Below are 11459 nucleotides of genomic sequence, written 5' to 3' on the forward strand. Positions count from 1 at the left end.
AAAAAAAAAAAAAAAAAGAAGTAATCAATGCAGAGATAATTAATGCCATAAAACCAGATGAGATTATGCTGGAAGGTGAAAAGAGAAGACCTGGAAGGAACCGTAAGAAACTTCAACATTCAGAGAGCAAGCAAAGGACTTTTAAGCGCCAAATACACACAGTTTAGCACAAAGCTGATTTGATAACGTACTGTTCTTCAGCATACTGGGAAATCAAGGATAAAATGATCATGTTAATAATAAACAGCACTAATGATTACTATCAGAAATACATGAAAGCAACCCGACATCGTATATGTTGGTATGAATGAAGCATTAGGACTTTAACCAATGTAATCACATGGCATTTAGCAGAGCATCCAGGAAGACCCGAGTCTTGCTCCAGCCTCTAGTCACCTATTTCTACAAGGTCCACAAAGCATATTTATATGCAAAAAATAATAGAAAGTGCTTAATGTTTCCAAAGACACATTGTTAGCTGGGCACGAACCGGCAGATTCAATTGCAGAAAACTTAGATAAGATGGGCTCTTCATCCTAAACTCATTAGACCTAAATGATTTTTAACCAAAAAAGAGCAATCCAAATGTGCACAGGCTGTATGCCACGGGCCTGATTTTCTTTTTGTTTTTGGGACAGAGTCTCACTCTGTCATCCAGGCTGGAGGGCAGTGGCGCCATCTGTGCTCACTGCAACCTCCACCTCCCACATTCAAGCAATTCTCCTGCCTCAGCCTCCTGAGCAGCTGGAATTACAGGTGCATGCCACCACACCCAGCTAATTTTTGTATTTTGAGTAGCATCCAGGTGGTAAATAAAACTAAACAGATGTAACTCAGAAATTCCTCATCACTATTTCTCCAAACACTGCTTGAATGCAAGGTGAAAACAAATACAAAATCCAGATCTACTTTAATTTCTTATTCCTCCACGTTTTTTTGTGAAAGGTGATTTTCATAGACAGTCACAATACATAGCCATTTGTAAGATTATTCAATAACTTGCGAATGATGCTGTCTATATATTTTCAAGAGGGGACAAATGCTCTTTCCTAATGGAAGAGTTCACCTGGTATTCCAATAATCTCTTTCGAAACAGTGAGATACTCAGGAGAGAGATTTTTCTTGGACAAAACATAAAGACTTTTAAATATTCTGAATTATATTGGCTATGACTCTCTAATAAATATGACTTTATTAGATACATTTTAAAGGAAGTTGTGTCTTATGGGACCATAATAAAAGAGCAGTCTACCGTGTAAACCAGTTAATTTGAATATCAGCCTATGGCTTTTGAAGCTCTGAACAGTTAGCGCTGAGCTGTATTTCTGTAACTGATGAACTGTCCACATGGCCTGGAGCACATTCCAATGATTCTCCTAAGTAAGCTCCCTGTTATCACAAAGGCACATGCAAACGGGCAGCAATTTCACATCAATCATTGTACAAGAGGAGAAGATTCTGCATGTCGAATGGAAATGATAACCTTAAAATACTTGAGCCCTCATCTTTGAGGAAAGCAGAAAAACCCAAAGCCTATCCTATATGAGCCCACGAAGCCTAGAGTCACGGCAGCATTAATTCCATGGGATCTAGATGGTCATTCCGAATTCTATGTGGCCTGTTAATCATCCTCATTTTACATTTACATATGTGCAATAGGTCTCTTTATATCAGTAGACTTTAAATATAGGTAATTTGTAGGCACAATTCTTTACAAAATATTTAAACAGTTTCTAAAATTATTCAAGGTTTTGTCCTATCGCACAGTTAGACTCTATTTCAGCTGAAAAATACACGTCAAGTTGAAAGGTGTGAAATTATTTTTTAAGCTGGTACTGTAAATTGTATGCCAGAAACATAGGGTCCCTTTTCCTAGTCACAGCAAATGTTCAGGTACCAAGTTAACTTTTAAAGAACTGTTTTAGGAGATCCATGGAAACCGGCTGTCACACTGCCACAGGACTCAGGAGGCGTAAAATGTGCATTCCTGACATATCCAGTTGTTTTGATACAGGGTAGAGTGACGCAGTGGACAGCATATCTCCCGGAGTCAGAGCCGGTTCTCAGTCCTACCTCGGTTAACTGAGTGTTTTTAAAACTCCGGGTACTATTTCATGTTTTAGAACTTTACCTGCTTATCTGCAACATGAATTTAATCATACTTATCCTAAAAACTGCATCTAAAAGGAAGATGCACTGAGAGGTGAGTCATATACAACTGTGGGGTACGCAAGATTTTCTTCTTCCGTGCACCTCACTAACTCATTGGTACAGGATGCAGATTGGATTTCACTTGCTAGTGAGGAACATGTCAAAATGCGTTTTCATAGATGTGACTTCCTCCTATCCCTGCAGTGCCTCCACAAAAGCCCACGCAGCTGACGGCTTCATCCAGTGTGGCAGCAGGGAGTGTGAGGCTTGCAGCTTTGCCAGGGCGCAGGCCAGTTGTCTCTGTCTCTGGGCTCAGTGTGCTCCCTTTAGTTAGAAAGTCAGACCACGGGTCAGGTGCAGTGACTCACGCCTGTAATCACAGCACTCTGGGAGGCAGAGGCGGGCAGATCACAAGGTCAGCAGATCAAGACCATCATGACCAACATGGTGAAACCTCATCTCTACTAAAACTACAAAAATTAGCTGGGCGTGGTGGCACGTGAATTATTCATATTTGCACACTTAGCAATATTTTCTAGTAATAGGAAAATTAGCCACTATCATGTCATCGTCTGTATAAATCAGGAATGTGTATAAATGAAAGCAAACATCAGTGTGAAACAAGAGCTCTCATCTCCGCTTTTCCACCTTAAAGCCTTTACCTTCAACTCCTGAAAAGCCCTTTCATTTTTTTCCCTCACCCTGATTACAGGTAAAACATGACAATCAATCTTGCTTTGTGCTCTAGCCTGTACTCACAGCAGAAAGACTTCACTGCTCCTTTGATATCCGCCATCCCTTGAGATTACTCCTACTCAACAATGCAGCTCTTGCCTTGAGAATGGCCTTCGAAATCCTTATTCCTTTGTTAGTGATAATTCCTTGTTCGATGTGATTTTTTTTAACGCTAGCTAGGATTGTGGTCTGTGTATTTTAGCATTTTGAAATTAAAATTGTGCTGAAGGGAGATTTATTTCTCAATAGACATCTTTCTACAGTGGAAATACTTTTCCTTTAGAAAAATGAGTATATGCCCTTATAAAGACTCAAAGTCAACACCAAAATACTAACTGCAGAGACATTTCTCTGGGATTGATAGAGTGACCATATTTTGTTAAGGTAAGAGATCCAAATAAAATAACATGTTAACAACTCTACAATTACAGGTAACTGTAGATACTATTCATCGCTATGATAATGCTTTGAAATGTATACTGTATACTGTACTCTTTCTATTATAGTTTTGTAAACAACACTGCATTATATACATAAAATGACAATCAAATGATATTATCTGAATAGTTTTAGCTTGTTGCCTCTCTGTTTATTTGCTATAGTATTGTTATTGATTTTTAATTATACCTTACAATCTAACTCAAAGAAATACGGTAAGTCACCCACTCTCCCAGACAAATAACTTCTCACTTGTGTAGTTTCTATTCATGATTTCCTTAATTTTTCTTTTTGGATCTATTTTTTAAACATACTGTTTACTGCTTTTTAGAATTAACAGGACTCAGGGCACATTTTCTCTGGGTAACGGGGTGCCACAGTGAAAGAACTATCTAAAATAATCTTAGCATCAATGCCTGACTCCATTGTTTTTGAATGATACACTTTCAAAAACATTTTGAGATAGAACATTTCAAATCTTGTACCATTTTTATAAGGAGAGAACTTCCTCCCTGTATTCCTGCCGCTTCCTTTCGTCCCTCCTTACACCCTGGCCATACCTTTTGCCCACAGAAATTATTTTTCCATAAGGTCAGTCACTGGACCACAGTTGCCAGGACATGGCTCCGCCGGGTCTTACAGGGGAACCCAGGCCCTGCCCTGAGCCCCACTGGTCCTCAGACTCCCTGCTGTAGCCTGGCCTGGCCCCTCAAAGGTGAATTGCCAAACAGAGGCTGCCATGCTTCAAAGACAGCCTGGAAATCCTCATGTCCCTCCACTCTTTCCAGGTTCTTGGCTAAGGCTGGGAGGGCAAATCAGGCCACAAGCCTCCTGCTGATTCCAGCATCTTAGATGTCAGGGAGTGAAGGGGAAGCAAGTGTCCTCATGCAGGCCTCCTGGGAAAAGCCAGTTTTCAAATGCAGCTGGAACCAGAAATGCCCCAGGGGCTCTCCTGAGCACTGGTCCAGCCGGAGACAGGGGCTTGATTCCTCGCTGAGTGTTACTCTGTATATGTGCAGCTCCTTCCGGAGGAAACCTCAGAGGAAGGGAAGGCTGGGAGGTAGGATTAGGGTCAAAGCCCTCACACTCCTGCTTGCTCTCTAGGAGTGACCCTGGAGTGATGTCAGGGAATGGCTAGGTTTCCGCGGCCTCCCCTCAGACCCAGGAGATCAATCTTGCAAAGACAGTGCCACATTGTCTAGTGTGAGTTCTGAAACTGAATCCAAATTGGCTCAAAAGCTAAGAAACTAGGACTACTCAGGTGAGAGTTTAGTGCTCACAGCCAAAATAAGTTGGAAAATAATAATGACAATAATACAATATATTAAACAATTTCTAGTGTAAAAAACTTTATAAAATTTTAAAACCATATCTGTGAGATGGCAATTATTGTGACTCTCATTTTCCACATTAAAAAACCAGCCTCAGGGCAATCAGCTTACTCAAAGGCAAATTCAAAAATCGTGTTCTGAACTATTACATAATTTTCCATCTCAATCAGATATTCTCTTAGAAGTCTACGCTTCACCAACAGGATCAATTTTCACACAAAATGTATTCATCTCTCTCCCCCTAAAAAACGGCAAAACAAAACAAAAAACGGGGGAGAGTGACAGTTTAACCCTTGCCAGTCATGTTTATCTCAAAGTGACACATCGTAAGAAATCAGAATAGATCCCGATGAAAGAGACTGTACTACTTCCACAGTAAGTAAAGGATTGCAGAAAGGAAAGGCCTGCTGTCTGTGATAGGTGGGAAATGGCACAGCATTCTGTCGTTGATGGGAAGACAGGAAAAGAAGTTCACAGATTTGTTTCTGGGTAAGCAGAGACACATGTTCGCCTCTCACCGGCCTCGTAAGAAAGTCAGTGCGGCTTTTTGACACCTTGCCTTTACTAACACCACAGAGTCCTTGATGCCTCGTGGGGGTTACTGGCAGAAACAACCCTGATAGAAGCTATTTAGGTGACATGGTAACACAACTAGGATGGAAGTTGTCCTGGTGGAGGAAAACTCCCTCCAGAACCTGAGAGAGCATCTGTGTAACACCGCGAATGTGTCACTCGGAACGACTGCAGGCTGAGCGGAAGCTCTAGAAAGCACAGAAACATTGCTCCCTCTCATCCTGCTTTCCTTTCCCCTTCACACGTGCCTGAGCGAGGGCAGTTTTCACAGTGAATTCTCGATACACATATTCGAGGGTCTCTGCAGAGTACACAAAATATCGATTAAAGCCAAGTCATCAAGAGTCCAGGCTTCACTGATGAAAAAGCCGGAGACATTTTCCTCTGCCAGTCTCCCTCACAGGGTGTTCAGGTAGCATGTTTTATGAAAAAGTTCTTCCCAGCAATCGTTTCCAGCATCCAGTGATACGGCAAACACTATCTAAGTCTTCGCCAGGATCTTACTCTTTCTTTGGCTTTAAGATGTTCAACCATGTGAACAAATACCTGAATAAAAGGCAAACCTAAAATAACCCTTCATCCTCCTAATCTCTTTGACATCAGCTTTATCCACAATGATGGCTGGGATTTAAGTAATCTGTCATTTTCAAAACATTTTAGTTCCTATTTCTTTATTCTTACTATGTATTTGTGAAACAGATCAAGAATTATTAATTCCATTTTGCAGCTAAGAAAACTAATACTCAGGCACATTAAGGGAACCGCACAAGACCGCGGATCTCAGGAGAGACTGAGTGAGGACTGATCGAAGATGCGCTTTCTTCTGAGCCTGTGACCTTCCTCCCCAGTGCGCCGCCTGTTTCTAGGAAAGGATGGCGCTGACCGTAAGTCTGTGCTGAGTGACAGTCTCCGTGAGTGAGCCTGCCTTCCAGTCACCCCTCCTCTTCAGGGGCAGACCTGCTCTCCTCACTCTCTGATCCTACCTGCCCTCCGGAATTGTGTGTATCCTCACACTAACCCTGGCTAAACACGTTGCCCATTGCAAGGCCGTTCCTTTTTTTTTTTTTTTTTTGAGGTGGAGTGTCGCTCTACGCCCAGGCTGGAAGGCAGCGGCGCCATCTCGGCTCACCGCAATCTCCACCTCCTGGGTTCCAGCGATTCTCCTGCCTCAGCCTCCCGAGTAGCTGGGATTACAGGCGGCTAATTTTTGTATTTTTAGTAGAGACGGGGTTTCACCATCTTGGCCAGGCTGGTCTTGAACTCCTGACCTCAGGTGATCTGCCCACCTCGGCCTCCCAAAGTGCTGGGATTACAGGTGTGAGCCACTGCGCTGGGCCTGCAAGGCCACCCTTATGCTTTCTACCCTGTGCCCAGATATTCTCCTCTTAGTTCTGCGCCCTCCAGTGTTACTCAGACTGAATTGCCTGTGTGGAACAGCCGTACTCAGTGGGCACAGGCAGGCGTGGGTTGAATGGAATTGAGTTAACCCATTGACTTGACATATTGCTGTCCTGTAAGAAAATTTTGAAAAATATATAAATAGAAGCTGTTTTACTTTTGGCTTTCTGTAATATTACTTTTCCTTTTTTCTCTGCTCTCTAGCACTACTAATTGATAAGGGGCATTTTCAGTAATGGTGGCTCACTCTGAAAGTATTTCCCTGTGATTATGTCAGAAAACCCAGAATCAGGTATGAAGCTTTCAAACTTTTTTTCCCTAACTGATTATTACCACCAGGAGAAAGACCATCTCTACCTCGTTAGAGTGGCACCCCACTCCTGGTATTTGTATTTCAACAGGAACATTTAATACCTTCACCCGGAGGTAGCTTCAGACAAAGCAGTAAGTTAATTGTAGGACACACAGGGCGGGCAGAAATACTTCAAAGATGGGCTTTCCATGCGTGTAATGACTTTAATTTCACCACTTCCAGATTTTTGACAAATGAGCCCCTGATGAAGTCCAGTCTGTGGATGTTTGTTTTAAATAATATGGATTTATCACCAACAAAAAGAGACTACTAGAATGAAAAAGTTGCAAAGACAAAGGGAAGGCGGACAAAAGGAAATTAACCTTGAATAGTTACTCTGTGTCAAGTAATTTATATGCACTGATTCTCATTGAATGCTGGAAGTGGTTATGTGGGTGACAGAAGTGGGCTTGGGGAGGTTAAGCATTGTCTCCCATGCTCCCTGCACCGTACAGGCATGTGGATCCTGTACCCTGGAGCAAGCTCATTACGCAGGTGCACTCTGTGTGCTTCAAGTGCAGCGGGGGACAGATTGGAATCCCAAGCCCCTCGGCCTCCCACTGGACCCTGCGGATGTAGAAACAGTGCCATGTGTCTGTAAGTAAATGGAAAAAGACCTGGGCTGGACTCTTGCTACCCTGAGCACTAGGCCAGTGGTACCACTTTATAAGAAAGAATATTTGCTGTGCAATATCCAGTCTACTAAAACGGGATGAGACATAAAGATACATCAAATATGGTACACTGAAATCTAGTCAGAGTCCAGTGTATAGTACAAACCTTAAAAGAAAGTGAATGAAACCTAGGAACATAAAGTTATTGTCTACACTTAAAAGAATGTTTAAAATATAAAAGGCTACGTATGATTAGGTTCCTGGATTTCTAGTCCAACATTTGAGCATCTATTTCCTTTCAAAACCAGGAACTGAGGACCTACAAAGTGAAATGATTGCCTTAACACACAGTTGTATCTGCTACACACACACATATTTTCAAAGCAGATTTCCCTGGGAAGTCAAGGTGCCCTTTAGTCATTGTGGGTCCAACTCTGTAAGCTATCATTATGAAGATTAATTATTTGTGTAACACTGATGGGTCTGGCACCGTACCAGGCATAAAGAATATGTGCTCAGGGCTCAGGAGACACACAATCTAAATTAGAAAGACAAATCCATGTTTTAAGAGCTCAAGGGGTGATCAGAACCTTGAATTGTAAGTCACTATGTTTACGTGTACGAAAAACGTTCTTCTCCACTGTCACTGCTTCAACAGCTCATAAATGTCACTGAGATGGGCATCTGATGAGAAGAGCATTGGTGAAACTGCATGCAATTGCTCAAAAATGCTATTCATTTTCGTGAGTTTATTACTGGACAGTTGTTTACCAATTTAGGAGCTGATTGGTCCACGGATGAATGAATTTTGGTTAAAGGAACAAGAATTGAGAGGCCTTTGAGGTCCTTCCCAGTAACATTTCTACTAACCAATGTTCCATGCTGCCCACAGGGAGCTGTTGGGTTTTTCCACACCAGTTGATTGGTGGTAAATATTGTCTGAATTATCCTGACAAAATACGAGATAGAAAACATCTCTTCAGGGGCACTGAAGGCTCGGGAGTACATATGGAGCCAGAAACGAAACAAGTGTCTAAACTTCAGCACTGAAATGCAGCATTGTTTAAAGTTCCTGAAGGTCACTGTCTGCCTACCATCAAGCACACTGTATTCATCTGGTCCATGTTAATGCCAAATAATCCCAGAAGAACCATTTTTAAAAAAATTGTTGAGAGCATAGATTTATCATCATCACGACTGCGCTCCAACCCCAGCTCTGTGCCTTACTCCCTGCATGACTGTGATCAAGTAATTGAAATGTGATGAGCCTCGATGTCCCGGAACACAAAATGGGAGTGATAAGGCCAATACTTCTGAGTTCATTTTAGGGTAAGATTGGCTTATTTTTGTAAAGGTGCTAATGTAGTGCTTGCCACAGCACAGCTGCTCAGTAAATAATAGGTGCAGTTATCGTTATTAATGTTAGCGTTCTCACTGACTGTCTACTCACGGAGAGTCAAAACTGCAGTCTTAGTGATAAACAAAAGAGTGTGTGCTTTGAAATCAGATAGACTTATGCTGAACAAGGCACTGATTTTTCAAAAGGTTAAAATTTACCGAGCCTCAGTTTTCTCCTTAGAGAAGAAAAAGAGAATAAAGTATGACTCAGAGGGCAGTTGCGGAAAATCAAATAAGAAATTATGTGAGCACAAAGGGGCTGGAAGAGCAGAAGAATCCAGAAACTGTTCTCGCAAATACACAGCTCTGTCCTCACAGATCGCATTTTATGGTGGTTGTGTCCATTTTATTGCATGGATCACGACTGTCCAAACTGTTTATCAAGAAAAGATGAAGACCCTGTTATTGATACTCCTACTGAAAATACTCTAGGTCCCATTAGCCAGAAAGTTGATTTAAAAAAAAAAAAAGGCCAGGCGCAGTGTAATCCTAGCACTTTGGGAGGTTGAAGTGGGCCGATCGCAAGGTCAAGACATGAAGACCAGCCTGGCCAACATGGTGAAACCTCGTCTCTACTAAAAAATACAAAAATTAGCTGGATGTGGTGGCAGGTGCCTGCAGTCCCAGGTACTCGGGAGGCTGAGGCGGGAGAATGGCTTGAACCTGAGATTCGGAGGTTGCAGTGAGCCGAGATCGTGCCACTGCACTCCAGCCTGGCGACAGAGCGAGACTCTATCTCAAAAAAAAAAAAAAAAATCTTGTATTTTAAAATTTAATGTACAATTGGCAAAATACATTTGCATTCTTATTTAATTCACTCTTAAGCATGGGGTGAGCAGGAAGAGCTGGGGGGAGCATCAGGGGTGTGGGGATTGAGGATTCCCTCCAACAGGAGGGGCCTAAGGTACACGGGTTTCCTTGGGAGGGTCTGTCCGCTGATGACCTTGCGGTTGTCACATGAAGAGCAGCTTTGTGGAGGCTCAGTTCTATCCCAGGCAGCTGCTGTATCTAAAAGGATCTCCCAGGATGTTGGCCTTTTTCTGGAAGAGCAAACAGCCTGTGACAGTGGCATCGCTAGACATCAGGTTTCCTAGCGGCATACCTCACCTCCGGAGCAGCTCCTGGCCTGTGTGATTTCCCAAGATACAGTACCCAAACGGTGTCAGCTTCTTGTACCAATCTACCCATTGATCAGCTCTCTCACAGGTGAGAAAATGGGAACCATTATAGGCATATATGAAACATGACAACTGGCCATGTGGATGGAACTCGGTATGGCAACCTCCTTTACACCCAGGTGACTGCAGCATGCATTTAGAAATCAAAACTAAGGCCGGGCACGGCGGCTCACGCCTGTAATCCCAGCACCTTGGGAGGCCGAGGTGGGTGGATCATGAGGTCAAGAGATCGAGACCATCCTGGCCAACGTGGTGAAACCCCGTCTCTACGAAAAACACAAAAATTAGCTGGATGTGGTGGTGCACACCTGTAGTCCCAGCTACTAGGGAGGCTGAGGCAGGAGAATCGCCTGAACCCGGGAGGTGGAGGTTGCGGTGAGCCGAGATCGGGCCGCTGTACTCCAGCCTGACTCCAGCACTCCAGCAAGACTCTGTCTCAAATACACAAATAAATGAGCAAATAAGAATCAAAACTATTCCCACCATGCAGCCAACCTAGTGTCCTGTCGCACCTCTGTCAGGGAAACTAATCACACACTCCTGACGTGTTGTACGATTTGTCCTACTGACTTCACACACTGTGTTTTCACACTGTTTCTTCAAGATACGCACCATTGTCCTTTCTTTCTCTGTTTTCACCAGGGCTGGGCTGTGGGCCTGAGTCGTGCTCTGTCCCTGTCCGTGCCTCTCTCCCGCTCCCCAGGCTGTCATGGTCTCAGCCCTCTGCAGGAGCTCCTCCATCCTGGGCCCCTCTGTCCCTGGAAGGTTCCTCTGCAATCACTCTCCCTCATTGTCTGTATCCTCAGGCAGCCCTGCTGAGCCCTCAAACATCCACACTTCACTGGTTTTTTCTTACCTAGAAGGAGATTTGAAAGCAGAGTGACTTATGATTAATCACATGCAAATTCCTGCGTGTCTTTTCCTTAAAAGTGCTCTTTCATGGAGCAACCACAGATTTTTAAATTGAAGGCATTGTAGCCTCTTAAACTGTATTATTCTTTTACTTTAAAAAGTATATACATTGACTGAGAATAGACTATGCTCAATATCATAATATGAGGAGAGAGATTTTTTAAAAATAAGACATAGTTGGCCCATCGCGGCGGCTCACACCTGTAATCCCAGCAATTTGGGAGGCTGAGGCAGATAGATCGCCTGAGGTCAGGAGTTTGAGACCAGCCTGGCCAACATAGTGAAACCCTGTCTCTACTAAAAATATAAAAAATTAGCCGGGCGTAGTGGTGGGCGCCTGTAATCTCAGCTACTCGGGAGGCTGAGGCAGGAGAATCAC

The sequence above is a fragment of the Cebus imitator genome, unplaced genomic scaffold (assembly GCF_001604975.1).
Source record: "Cebus imitator isolate Cc_AM_T3 unplaced genomic scaffold, Cebus_imitator-1.0 Scaffold571, whole genome shotgun sequence".
Taxonomy (NCBI): Eukaryota; Metazoa; Chordata; class Mammalia; order Primates; family Cebidae; genus Cebus; species Cebus imitator.